Below are 14,734 nucleotides of genomic sequence, written 5' to 3'. Positions count from 1 at the left end.
ACAGTATGATCAAGTTCAAAATACATGTAACACATTCTTTGATACTGATCAAATACTAAGGACACTGTGATTATTTATGTATTAAAACTCAGTTCAATGTAACCATTGAATACAATATATAGTAACATTTATTTCCCGTGCCTGAGGGAGATATGTAGATTTGTTTACCCCACCAAATAATATTTATATTTCACGAGGGCTGTGCCCGCGGGTAATATGATTTTCTTGGGTGAGCAAATCTTCATACATGTATCTCCCGAATCCAAGGCAAATGAATGTTTTATTCCACTGCCTATGCTCTGTTTACTTCCTGAACATGAAATATTAGGTGCATAGGAATACATTTTTCTTATCCACTTGTTTTTATAACTAAACACGACATACACAATGATTAAACAGTTTGGGTCGAAAGTTAATTATTTGTCTCGACATTTCAGAGGAAATATGATGCTCAGAGGGAATATGAAGATAAATAATATGTTCAATGACACGTGGTATAGACTAAGACAATCACATATTGCTTAAACTATCAATATGTATAAACAGTGAATTGATCATTGACAGTGGATTAAAATATCTATGAAAATCAATGAATTGTTACCCTTTATCGGATTTGAAATAATCGTTTTTGGAATGTTTGTTGTTGTTTGGAAATAGTGTTCTTATGTTGTACTGTTATACCACTGTCCCAGGTTAGGGGAGGGTTGGGATCCCGCTAACATGTTTAACCCCGCCACATTATTTATGTATGTGCCTGTCCCAAGTCAGGAGCCTGTATATTCAGTGGTTGTCGTTTGTTTATGTGTTACATATTTGTTTTTCGTTCATTTTTTGACATAAATAAGGCCGTTAGTTTTCTCGTTTGAATTGTTTTAGATTGTCTTATCGGGGCCTTTTATAGCTGACTATGCGGTATGGGCTTTGCTCATTGTTGAAGGCCGTACGGTGACCTATTATAATAATAGTTGTTAATGTTTGTGTCATTTTGGTCTTTTGTGGATAGTTGTCTCATTGGCAATTATACCACATCTTCTTTTTATATTGATATAAGAATCTTAAAATAAAAAACCAAAATTCATCTTTTATTTCATATTTGAATGTTAAAAAAAATCAAATAAAGTGTATAAACATAAAAATGTTTACTTGCACTTGCATAAGAACAATTTGTATTTGTTGTAGATGTAGCTCATATATTATGTCAACTGTTACATGTACATTATTATCATGTATTGGACATCTTCTGGTCGCAATGTAGTAACCTCGTTAGAGGTTGCCATGTGCCGGTTCCAAATTAGGAACATCATCAGCTTTTGACATGAACCATATTTGAATGTTTTGTGTCGTATTTTAGTTGTTGAATTGCTGTCTCATCGAAGTTTATCCAAACTGTTATTCATACTAAAACATAACTAATCTTTGAGGATATCGATGGGGTTTGCATTATAGAGCATATACAGCTCCTTTTAATTAGGGAAAATAATATAAAAAAACAAGGGATAATAGGGGCTGAAATGAAGTGGGTTTTATTGGGGTCTAAGCGAGACGCTGGATTGCCGAATTTTTGTTAGTGTGACACGTGAAAGTCAAATTATTGTGCCGTGACAAACAAAATGAGAATTCCTTACATACAAAGTGTACGCGGGATGCGGGATCAGACCCTCCCCCACCCATTGAGACCCCTTAATGAAGCCATCGAATACATTTTTAATGCACCCAACAATTAACAAAAAAACGGAATGCTTGATACGTGTTTGCTTGACCATCAGAGAACATATTGCATGCATATACATGATGATAACAAATTTACCTTCATTAAAATAGGTGTGTCCCTGTATATGGGTCGTCCGGATCGATGGAAGGCGGTGTATTCGTACTGCCAGTGAACAATGAGTGTATTAAGAATTTTGACTGAACTCAAGCCATTCAACAGGCCAACCCTTTGCATATCGTTAGCGGGATACTTTCCCTACATGAGGTATCGGCTTCACCGTTCCTATTTAAATGGCGTGTGGCTGTGTGTTTATACATCACACGTAACCACAATAACGACCTCTTTTACAAGGATGTGACTGCCGGTCGGAAAATGACCAAGTGTGATATATTCCCCAATCACTCAGCTACCTTTGGATCTTAAAAAAGTGAAGAAAAATCTAAACAATATACATGTAACTAATTTATTAATAAAACGTCGAAAGACAACTATCCGGACTCTTATAAATATATATCTTGAAAACATGTATACACATAATTAGCGCCGTGACTCCCCCAAAAAAAAACATATCGTCAAATAAAAAATATAATATAAAATGATAATACGAAAAGGGAAAGAAAACACAAGGTGGTTTGATAGAAAAACGGGTCTGAAATAATGAAAAAAGAATAATTGTCTCCAGAAATATTTTAGGATTGAAAAAGGGAAGGAGGAAAATGGATTAAAAACTAACAAGAATAATATATGAAGGACCCTTATCTACACGCTTTATATCTATAATGTATGGAATTTAAAATATATGGTTTAAATCAATATAAATTAAGGGGCTTTTTTTAAATCATCTGATAAAAAAGTTACATAAAACCAAGATACGATCATAATAAACGGAAACCAGGTTAATCAGTTATGTGATACAGATAATTCGTTTTTGACTTGTTGTATACTTACAGAATTATTCTATTTTTTTTTATTTATTTATTGAATTATCTCCCCTGGCATACACAAACATTAAATCATGTGATCTTTTAACTTCCTTTACTCCAGCATTTGTCCAGAAAATGGTCTTTTCTCGGTTCTTTTTATAAGACTAGATTTGGTATGTTATTTTTATCAATGTTTTCTCTGTATTATTTAATCACATTCTACACAGACATCCACACAAACACACATACTATAACTATATAGTAGGATTTTTTTGCTTATACTTTTTTTATTCTATTTTGATCAACTTTCGTTTCAGTTGTTTTGTAAGATATGTTAGAACACGTTAAATGCCTTAATGTTGCCTATTTCAACTATTCTTTATTGTTCGCTTCGATTTCTGTGGAGTCTTTATTCGTGTTATTATAACCGCGTAATGCGTTGTTGGAGACATAGAAATATTAAGCGTCCTTAAATACCGTCCGCACGTCTGTCCGTCCGGTCTTGTTTAATAGCGGGCTCTAAATAACATCTACAAATCTTGCCAAATTTTTGTAAACTTATAACATAGGTTTACATCAACAATATATTTGATTACATGTGTCCATAATTTGATAAGCAGCGCTGATCATTTATTTATAAAAGAGATATGATATAATGTATATAAGCCATTTAGAATTATTAATTGGAAAATCGCATTGTCAGCGCAATCATTTCTACAATTTGTGACAGAATTTAAAAAACTTCTGCAATATTATTGATATCTAATACGAGTGTGAAAAGCAATGCTAATCAATTATTTTTAATAGACGTGTTACAAATTGTATATACTCGACGCTGAGGTTGACAAAATAAGACTTTAAATGCCGGTATCGGATCAAAGCACACAAGTTATTTAAATATTTAATTACCTGTGTATCAATTAAATCATGGGTTTTTAAACTGCATAGTGATGATGTCCGCGTATATTTACTTCTAATAACAAACACGGTGGGTATGGTTGTCCTGCGAGAGAACGTTCTGTGCTGGTGATTTGGTCCTGTCAGGTGCTGGTGGGTCCTGATTCTGTGCTGGTGGGTTTGTTTACATTGTATCAGAACGGCAATAAAACGACTGTTTTGTTCCTTAATTTTTCTCTGATGCGTCATAAGTACCATGCAAAGTATATTACAACAATATTATACTGCAAAAGTCGTGCAAGTTCGTTAAACGGAATTGTCCTGACGCTGTGCTGGTGATAAGAAAAACGGTCCTGGTTCTGTCCTATGTCCTGGTTCAGTGCCTTTATATTTTAGTTAAAAGTGGCATATATTCAAGATCATTGATGCTGTACTGTTATTGGCAATCTAATTCAAAACCGATCTCTCATCGCTCCTGTTTCTGATATGTCGCACGCGACATATCAGAACGTGCGACATATCAGAAACAGGAGCGATGAGAGATCGGTTTTTAATTAGATTGTGTTATTGGCTAATTAACTGTTGTCTGCTTTCTTGAAATTGACATTGTTGTTAATCTGTTTACTGTTATTATGAGAGAAAAAATACCCCTATATATTTTTTTTTTTTAAATTAACTGTAATCTTATTTATTGGCCTGTTAATGGAACCCTTCTTGCACCCTTTTAAGATAAGAAAATGTGTTTACGATTTTCGGGATTACGATCATTTTGCAAGATCACCAAAATACGTTGTAAATTATACAATACTTATATAAAGTAGATGATGTGGTATGTTTGTTGTCAATGGACAAATTTCCATAAGAAACCAAAGGAAGTATGTGTTAACAACCATACGTCATCGTACGACCTTCAACAATAACCCATAGAATAAAAATGTATAGGTTTTGCATAAAAATGGAGAGCAAAAATATAGAACAAAGGACTTTCTGAGCGTTTGAATCATATGTCATTAGCAGCTTAAAACACATTTGTTTGTGAACAATTTAGTGCTGACTATAAGAATGACAATAGTATTGCGGGTTTGTTTGTTTGGTTTTTTTTTTTCTTTTTTTTGGGGGGGGGGGGAGGGATGGGGGATAAGTTAGAGCGAGATTACAGTGAAAGTTTTAAGCTTGGCATAGTTTCTCGTAAGATTTAAAAGTTGTATTTTAAAAGAAAAATGTATCTTATAGCTATTAAGAATCACTTGCTGTATCTGTAAGATTTTTTCAACATAATTTTTTTGTCTGAACGGTTATCAGGTATATTTTTTCGAAAGTTCGATAGAACACTAAAAAAAAATTCACTATTTTATGAAAGGGCAGACTAGAATATGTCAGAGAATGAAGACGAGATAACCTTTGTACAGATATTTTTGTTATGTTTAGCATGGGATCAACACAAGGGTACATTATCCTTAAAGATCTATTTAAAAATATTTGAAACTACCGTTTGCTTTGTTAATTGTGCCTTCAAAAATTTAAAATATCTCCTAGCTTCATACTACCAATTGAGTATAAAACAAGTATATAAGTTTAAAAAAGAAATTCTTAGATTAGACACCTACATTTAACTTTAAAAGGTCATAACAGTTTAAAACAATACAAATCTACACACACAAAAAACTGGCTTAATTTCAACTGGTTATCAACCCGAATCGCTATAAGATCATATATAAGCTCACCTATGTCGAGTGGTCGAGTGAGGTTCATGTATTGTCTTGGCGTCCGCAATTACAAAAAGATGTTTTCTGAAATTACTTGACCAAATGTTACCAAATGATTTTTCAAGAGTGAATCTAGGAAAAACAATATTCATCAACAAACATGACCACTGTCTGTTAAAATGTATTCGAGTTTTTAGTTACAGCCGATTCCATTGGGTATGTAGGCAAAGGTAATATCTTTGGTTAGCTTGCTTGTTAGCTAAACCGTAAAGTCATTGTAAGGTAAGGTATACTACCCTCCTTTAGAAGTAGCCTGGTCCTACAGACAGAAAGATGTGTCATTTGTCGGACTAGTCTACTCTTAAAGTAGGGTAGTTTACATAACCTAACAATGACTTTTCTGTTCAGCAAGCAAGATAACCAAAGATATTCCCTTTGTCTACACACTCATTGAAATCGGCTTTAATATTGCAAAAGTTCAAGCAATTAGGGAACAACTTACCGAGTAAAAAAAATCAAAAGGCCAATGTATATCTACCTTGCACATTTCAGAAAATTCAGATCAGATAACGAAACTGGGTCCAGCAACATTTATAAGCAATTTAAGATTTTGACCCTCTCAGTTTCCATACACCACTAGTTTCCATTCACCACAAATAGTCTCGTTACAACGAATCATTTTAAATACAAAAATACCAGTTGCAGCCTTTTGTTTATCTATTAATATATGTATACGGATAAAGTTATGAAAGGCAGCAGGGTCACCAGGGTGAGGAGTCCATGTCATCTGAAATAAATGCTAAGCATAGATCTAGAAAGCGACAGATAATCATGACATTAAAAAAACTCTCTTCTTTTCGACTTTTTTCGAACAAATTGGCACATAAAATAAATTATATAGTATTGTGGAATTTTTAACTTGTGTTCAATTCATTGGTTACACCTTTTACTAGGATAACAATCCTGTCAAGTATGAGCTGGGAAAAATATTTCAGAAAAGAAGATGGAAATGTGAAAGTTTCCGTGCGTCAGGTGCAACAGCATACGAACATCTAACATGCCTGGTCAGGGTGGAAGCTAAAAAGTCCTCGAAAATTTGATTTAAAATCCTTTATTCGTTCCAACAAAGTTATTGATATTTTGTTGAGGATTTAACCATCTACGACAACAAGAATTTTTTTTTTGGAATTTACAGCTCTTCTATAAATATATGCAAAGCAAACCATTGATCAAATTGCTTGCTATGATTGTTTGGATGTTTATAAACGACAGGTAAGTAGTCTGTTTACTATATACTAGAATTTGTTTGGACAATAAACATTAACAATAATTCCTGTCAGTTTGTATTTGTCCAATCAAATCCCAGTATGTATTGAAACTCCGCCTACCTCAAAACATCCAAGCAAACATAGCAAGCAAGTCAATCAAAGTTTTTTTTGCATGCTTTTATAGAAGAGCTGTACTATATAATGCAAAGAAGCGTTTAAGTCTTTCGCCAAAAAATTACCATCAATTTCTTTTTGTCCTATGTAAACTTCCGTACCATTTCCTTTCATTCATGATCATTAAATTGAACTGTAAAATATTTCTTGGTACCTTCTTAATTCCTTTATAAGTCTTATGTATGCATAATTATGACAATAACTGTTGTGACCACAAAATTAACTGCACACTTTTAAATTTCTGCTTCATCAAACATTAAAATGTGAACTTAAGTTTTGAGACTTTTTTAATCAACACGATTGGAATTTTTGTATATGAGAACATGGTTTATCTATTAGTTGAAATGTGGCTTTGAACTAGCTTTCAGTACCTGCGAGCATTCGTTGTTTAATAATGTGTGTCTTTGTGTTATTATTTTATGTGATAAATTGTTGTGTTGGTACACCACTGTAACAATGAAGGAGGAAATGAGGAGGGTTGGTTGGGTGGAAGTGGGGAGGGGTATGCGGAGCGCTAACAAACATGTCTATGCGGCATGGGCTTTGATCATTGTTGAAGCATCAATATAAGGGGCATTTAATATCTTAATAAAACTATTCTTATTTTAGATACTATATAGTGTTATCTGATATTGGACGAAAGATGTTGCCCTTTTATGTAATTATGTAATACAAGTTACGATCATTTGAAAACACATATTTAACAGCCAAATGGATGCACAAGAGCTAAAATAGCAGTCATAGATCCTATTGACAACAATTATCTGCCCAATTTTATTGATTTTGTAACATTTGTTACAAATATGACCAACTTCTTATCCAAAATCACCAGCACCGTATCAGGACCCACCAGCACAATAACAGGGCCCACCAGCACAGTATCAGGACATGAATAAATTAAGAAAATACTAAATTTTAATAAATTGCAATGTTTTTTCACAAAAAAGTTTTACCGTGTGGATTGCGGTATGGAAAGCGGACTCTATGAACATTTTTGTTTTATTTTTTCAGTTCTAGATTTTCTGAAAATGAGCACTTTTGTGTTACGCTTACTGAAACAGTTTAGAGGGTCAACTTTTTAATGGTTTACATATGAACCCATAAGAAACAAAATTGAAAAATCTCAACTGTTTTCTTCAATTTTTTATGAGTGAAAACGTCAAAAATCATCATTTTCGTCTTTGTTAACATTTTTTCATTGATCACCAGCACCCGTCAGGACCGAATCACCAGCACAGAACCTTCTCTCGCAGGACCAATCTAATTAAAAACCGATCTCTCATCGCTCCTGTTTCTGATATGTCGCGTGGGAGATCTAACGAAACCGGCTTTGAGGTCACATGTGAGTGAACTAAAAGTCAAGAATTTATAAAGATATGCAAATGAGTTGACGACCTATTAATAAGCCAATCAAAAAAGTTTATGAATTATTATGACTGACGATTTCGTCGTAAATAAAATGAGTTACATCCCTTTGCCTTACGTTAAACTTCCAAGATCGTGGAAGACTCAATTTCATTGGTCGAAAAAGACATACCTACGAGGTCACTCACATGTGACCTCAAAGCGGGTTTCGTTAGATCTCCCACGCGACATATCAGAAACAGGAGCGATGAGAGATCGGTTTTTAATTAGATTGTCGCAGGACAACCATGCCCACCGTGAACAAACGTCCTTTTGAAAAAATTTATTGTGGATAATTTCATAATGAATATTCCGTATGAAACAAATATACAATACTAATTATGATTCCTGGAAGAATTAAAATGATATACCCTATTTAACTTTAAATAAAAGAAGGAAAGGGGGGGGGGGGGGGCTATATTTCTTTTTTACCTTGGTACAGTGTATTCAATTTCATTATTTATGGAAATACATTGCCTTGGATCGTTTACTTTTTTAACAAGTATATACTACATGTACTCGGTCTGATACCTACTCAGGGAAAATATGTTTCCTTTATATTATTTGTGTGTAAAATGTGACCGGTTCGACCTAAAAAACATGTTTATATATTCCTGCAAAGTTTCCAAATAATCCGCTTTGTAATTTCTGAGGTACGAGTTATTCCCCTTGGATATATTAATCATAACGGAAATTGCATAAGTACATTGCTCTGAAGCATTCATTTCTTTAAGATTATTATAAAAAGTTTTTACAAGGTCAATAACCTAAAAAAAGTCTTTCTTTTTTAAATGTCCTTGTACCTCAAGAGATAAAAATTTTTTTTATATGTTTTAAAATTACAATAGCTATATGTGAAAAACTTCTAAATTTTATAGTCGAATGTGTGTCGAGTAGTTTTTGGGAAGTATAGTTTCAAGTTAAACATTTTGTTTCTAAGTTTCTAACCTCTTGTGGATCGTATACGTAGTAAATTATACGAACGACAAGTATGCGGTGATTGGAAAGATGATTGTGGTCGCGGTGAATTACTTATTATCGAGCAAAAATGTTTACAAAAACTTGTAGTTGCTGTTAATTCGCGAAGCATGCTTCAAAAATAGAGTTATTGACTCGGAGGTCAAAAGCTTTAGTAAGCCAACATGTCTCATGTTATGTATGTCATTTTTCTGAACATAAGCCTGTAAAAATAATGATATTGACTTTAAATGAAACTTGAACTTAATATTAATATTAAAGGCCTTAAAGATAAATTAAATTATAACCAATAAAGTATTCGAGACATTTCAGAATATGTTAGAGTATTCATGTAAGTACATGCAATCTATTTTAGGATTATGGCCACCAATTGGGGTATTTGTGGTATTTGTGAAAACCTTCAGATTACCAAACCTTCAGTAGTATGGTGTTCCGAATGTGACGAAGGACTTTGTGGAGAGTGTAAGAAACATCATGCGGTTTCTAAGGCATCAAAAAACCATGAAACCGTTTCTATCGCCAAATACAAAAACCTACCCACCGAAGTCCTGCAAATCTCTCAGACCTGCAAACTTCATGATGAGAAATACGAGCTGTTTTGTGCAAAACACGATTGTCCTTGCTGTAAGAAATGTGTGAAATCTCACAACGATTGTAAAGGTTTAACTGACATAAATGAACTCATAAAAAACGTAAAAACTTCAAGCGCATTTAATGAAATCGAACAAACCCTGCAGGAAGTCGTCGAGAATATTAAACGGCTAAGCACGAACAGGAATGAAAATTTAAAATCTATAGAAAACAAGAAAAGAGAAATTGAAGCAGAAATAAAACAAACCAGGATACAAGTAAATCACCACCTTGATAAACTTCAGGATGACATGATTAAAGAATTACTGAGAGTTGAACAACACGAAAAAAGCAAAATAGAAAACTTGCTGACTACTCTGAAAAAAAAAGGAAATAGAGATGACTCAAGTACAAGAAAACTTTGCCACTATTAAACAACATGCGTCCGAACTTCAAACATTTTTAACCATGAAAGATATGGAAAAACATATTGTAGGTGACGAAAAGTATATGCAATCGATTACTACGAGTGACTCCACACATCAAGGCAATATTTCATGTCAGATTAATAAGTCTTTACAGCAAATAACAGCCAACGTGCAGAAGTTTGGAGAAATTAATGTCAATTCTGATCCATGTGATTTTTCCGTTCAGAAAAGGAAGGACAGACAAGCCCAGATTATGGTAGCTCTTCCAACCAAAAATATCGATAACCTGACTCTGACATTACAGAAAAGTATCAATACAAAGTTGTCGGATGTCCTTGGCTGTTCACTGCTTCCTGATTGTAGGATGGTATTCTCCTCTTATAGTGACGATAAAATAAGAGTATTTAAGTCTGACGGATCCAAAGATTTCGAAATAAAGGACATTGGTCAAACGATTGATGTGGTATTTATTGGTGATGATTCTATTGCTGTTACATCCGGCGAGTCAAAAAAGATTAATATAATCGACTTAAAGACGCACAAACTGAAGAAATCGATAAAAGTTGATTCATTCACTGGTGGAGTAACATACAAAAATGGACAGTTATTATATTGTGCCATGGAGAAAGGAATACAGATGCTCAGTTTACATAACGGAACCATTACCAATGTGAGCAGTACCAAACTCCCAGACTGTGCGAACGTAACAACAATCGGTGACAAACTGATCTACACAAATAGCAACAATGACAGTGTAACCTGCTGTGATTACCATGGTAACATACTGTGGACGTTCTGTGATGAAAGTGCTCTGCGATTTCCAGTAGGTATATCTGTAGACAATGATGGTAACGTGTATGTAGCGGGGCGTCAAACTCACAACGTTGTCGTTATCTCTCCTGATGGACAGCGCTGCAGACAAATTCTCACTCGTGGAGATGGACTTAGCTACCCATGGACTCTGCATTATGACATATCGACCAATGAAGTGTTAGTTGCTGATCAATCCGATGAAGCATTTTTGTATGATGTTAAATGATTAGAAATGAGGAGTGCTTTTTCCAGAATTCAATTTTTTTTTGTTGATCTCGATTACTAACATCATTTAAAAGGAATAATACTAATTTTTTGTGATCTAATTCAGATTAGTTTAAAGTTATTTGTTAGTGTTACTAACTGGCTGTTTCTGTTTTGGCCCATCATAGATTCGAGTTTATCTGTAGTGAACCCGAATCCTGAAGACAGCTTATCGAGAATCTAGAGACAAATATTAGAGAAAATATTAACTTCTTAGGATTCATTATAATTTATAGGTACACGTTTAGGTGAACTATGTTGGTATAAATAAACTACGAAATAACATTTTCAATAAGGTTTATATTTGTAAGGATTAAACTAAAATTTGAAGAAAACGCGAAATAAAATTGAGATGCGGGATATACGTTAATGAGACAAGAACCAAACGTCGACAAGATATACTATAAATACACCACCAGACATTGTTTTACATTGTCTTATCGGGGCCTTTTATAGCTGACTATGCGGTATGGGCTTTGCTCATTGTTGAAGGCCGTACGGTGACCTATAGTTGTTAATGTCTGTGTCATTTTGGTCTAATGTGGATAGTTGTCTCATTGGCAATCATACCACATCTTCTTTTTTATATATTCAACATGAATAAAACAAAATGGTGGGTCTATGTAAGTGAGACAACAATCCGTGGCATGATTGTCAATCAGAAGATGTGGTATGATTGTCAATCAGAAGATGTGGTATGATTGTCAATCAGAAGATGTGGCATGATTGTCAATCAGAAGATGTGGCATGATTGTCAATCAGAAGATGTGGCATGATTGTCAATCAGAAGATGTGGTATGATTGTCAATCAGAAGATGTGGTATGATTGTCAATCAGAAGATGTGGTATGATTGTCAATCAGAAGATGTGGTATGATTGTCACGAAAGAGATTTGGCTTGATTTTCAATAAAGAGATGTGGTATGATTTTCCATAATGAGATGTGGTATGATTGGCAATAAAGAGATGTCGTAATTGTAAATATAAATAAATAGTAAAATGTGATTTGATTGTCAATAAGAAGATATGACAGGATTGAGTATGTGTGGCTAGATTGATAATAATAGTTATAAGAGACCGTAAACCAAAGACAACATATAATGAAAAGAATCAATATTAATATAAGACGTTGTATGATTGCCTTTCAAAAGATACATTCTATGGGTATAATTGATAGTTAGGAGAGGCAGTTACGATTGTCAAAAAGCTGATGTGGTTTTAATGTTATTAAGGAGATGTTGTCTATTAATCATTAAAGAGATGTAGTTTAAAGGTCAGTGGGAGATGTGACTTGATGTCAATAAGGAGATGTGGCACGCAGTTTTATAAGGAGAAGTGGCTTGATTGTCAATCAGGAGATGTGGTTAAATTGTCAATAATGATATGTGGCTTGAAGCTCAATGAGGAGATGTAGCGCAAAGGTCAATAGGGAGCTGTGGCTTGTTCTTCGATAAGGAAATGTGGCTTGAAAGTGAATAAGGATATGTTGATTCATTATCATTGAGGAGCTATGGCTTTATTTTCAATAATGAGATATGGCTTGTAGGTCAATACGGAAACGTGGTTTCATTATCATTTGAGATATGTGGCTTGACTGTCAATAACGAGAAGTGGCTTGATTGGCAACAAGGACATGTGACTTGTTTGTCAATAAAGACATGCGGTATGATTGTCAATAAAGCAACGTGCTAAGATTTTCAAGACATACATGTAATTAGGAAAATGTGGTATGATTGTAAATAAGAAGACGTGGTTTAAGTGTAAATAAATAGACTTGGTTTGAGTGTAAATATTATTTGGTTTAAAAAAGAGACGAAAGATACAAAATGGACATTCAAACTCATAAATCGAAAATAAACTGACAATGGCATAGCAAAAAAAAAAAAAAAAAAAAGACCAACAGACGTAAATTCAAATCGAATGGCCTACATTTCACATAACCTGATTCTCTGAACAATCACTTGACATAAAGTTATCCCCATCCAACAAGCTTGAAATAAAATTATACTTAGTTTAATGAAAACATAAATGAATTTTCTTAAATAATAATGATATCTTAAACAAAAAAGACTATTATTGAAGCTAAACTAATGATTTACAGACATTTTCATTTTGCTAGCTTTACAGGTATCCTGTCAGTTATGTGTTATGCTATTACCAGTTATTTTAGAAACCTTAATTGAAATTATTTCTTTGTGACATCCAGTAATACATTTCTATGTGTGACAACCAACCTTTTCATCATGCTAAGTGAAAATTAGCAAAAAATAAATTCACAAAAATACCTGTCTCCGAGGAACATTCAAAAGAAAGTCCGTAATCAAATGGCATAATCAAAAGCTCAAACACTTCATGAAAAACAACTGTCATATTCCTGACGTGGTACAGGGCTTGTTTTAAAGCTAGCTAAACCTCTTACTTTATGACAGTCGCATCACAAGAAGCTTTTCTGCACTCTAAATCATCTCTTGAAAAATCTTCACGCTAAGAATCCTTTTATTACTTTTGAAACTGTCCACAATATTATTATATACTTGCCCTCTTTTGCTTTTTTATCGTGTTTTAAAGTAGCTTTATATCACTGAATATAATCAATTGTATATTCTGTAACTATATCTACAGATAGATAGACATAAACTATTGTACAATGTATTTTAAAGATACGAGTGAAAAATTATATTAAAAAACACACTGTTTATCCACGCTTAATTATGTAACATGTTTCAATTTTACATTATTTAATAAAACTTTTGCGATATAAAATAGTTGTGAAGCAGTTGAACCGTTCGTAAAGTAATTCGAACCACACGATAAAATTATAATTTCATTTATTTCCAAGTGACAGTTTATTCTTATTATCTTTATGTTGATCGGATTGAAACATATTATTTTGAGATTATCTCATAAGGTTTTGATACATTAAAATTAAGTGTAATGCAAATGGAACAATAAGAACACATATTGATAAAAAAATCTAAAGGAATTTCGTGATAGGAAAATAAACGGAAGATATTCAGCATAGTTTGAATCATGCAAAATGCAATGTGAAACACATTTTGTGTGTAAACCGGTCAAAACAAATCAAATGATTGATGATACTTGTTGTCTATTCTCCCCCCCCCCCTCCCCCCAAAAAAAAAATATACATGTAGTAACAATTTTTCTTTCGAAACATCAGATTCTAAACTAGATTACTCCTTCCCTGCGTACAATTTTCCCAGAAGTTAAGGAAGATATTGATGATGATGATGAAAATCTAAATAAGACTATCTTGTGTCTTAAATTTTATTTTTTTTGTGATATTTTTCAAATAGATTTTGTTTGAAATAAAAGGTACAAAATGGCACTACATAACAAATATAATTTTGAAAGACACATTTATGACAGGAAAAACGGAATACAGTTAATCAGCCTTCCTCTGAACTCAACGGACAAACTTGAATTGAAAAAAAAGAAGAACAAACAGCCAGAAGTGATATCATTCTTGTCATGTAAAATTATGAAAGCGCATTGTTTAAGCAAAATCCATGTGCACCCTCAATAATAAAATTATTTCATTAATGCATGCACAAGTGAAACTTATCGTGTTAATTATAACG

The 14,734-nt window shown here is 33.3% G+C and overlaps 1 protein-coding gene across 2 annotated transcripts in view; it reads left to right on the top strand.

Annotated features, from left to right (window-relative positions):
• The first annotated feature begins 2,712 nt into the window (after window positions 1-2,712).
• The window catches only part of LOC143047465 (uncharacterized), a 51,235-nt gene continuing 39,213 nt past the window's right edge, over window positions 2,713-14,734 (top strand). The window contains exons 1-2 of one of the 2 annotated variants that reach the window (XR_012969566.1): window positions 2,713-2,807; window positions 9,417-11,431. The gene's annotated coding sequence lies outside the window, so the exon portion shown is untranslated. Of the gene's footprint in view, window positions 2,808-9,416; window positions 11,432-14,734 lie in introns of those variants that run through there. The other variant, XM_076220522.1, reaches the window with a different exon arrangement.

Source organism: Mytilus galloprovincialis, chromosome 10, assembly GCF_965363235.1.
Source record: "Mytilus galloprovincialis chromosome 10, xbMytGall1.hap1.1, whole genome shotgun sequence".
NCBI classification, from domain to species: domain Eukaryota; kingdom Metazoa; phylum Mollusca; class Bivalvia; order Mytilida; family Mytilidae; genus Mytilus; species Mytilus galloprovincialis.
The sequence above is the reverse complement of the archived record's forward strand: the minus strand, read 5'-3'. Positions and strand labels throughout refer to the sequence as shown.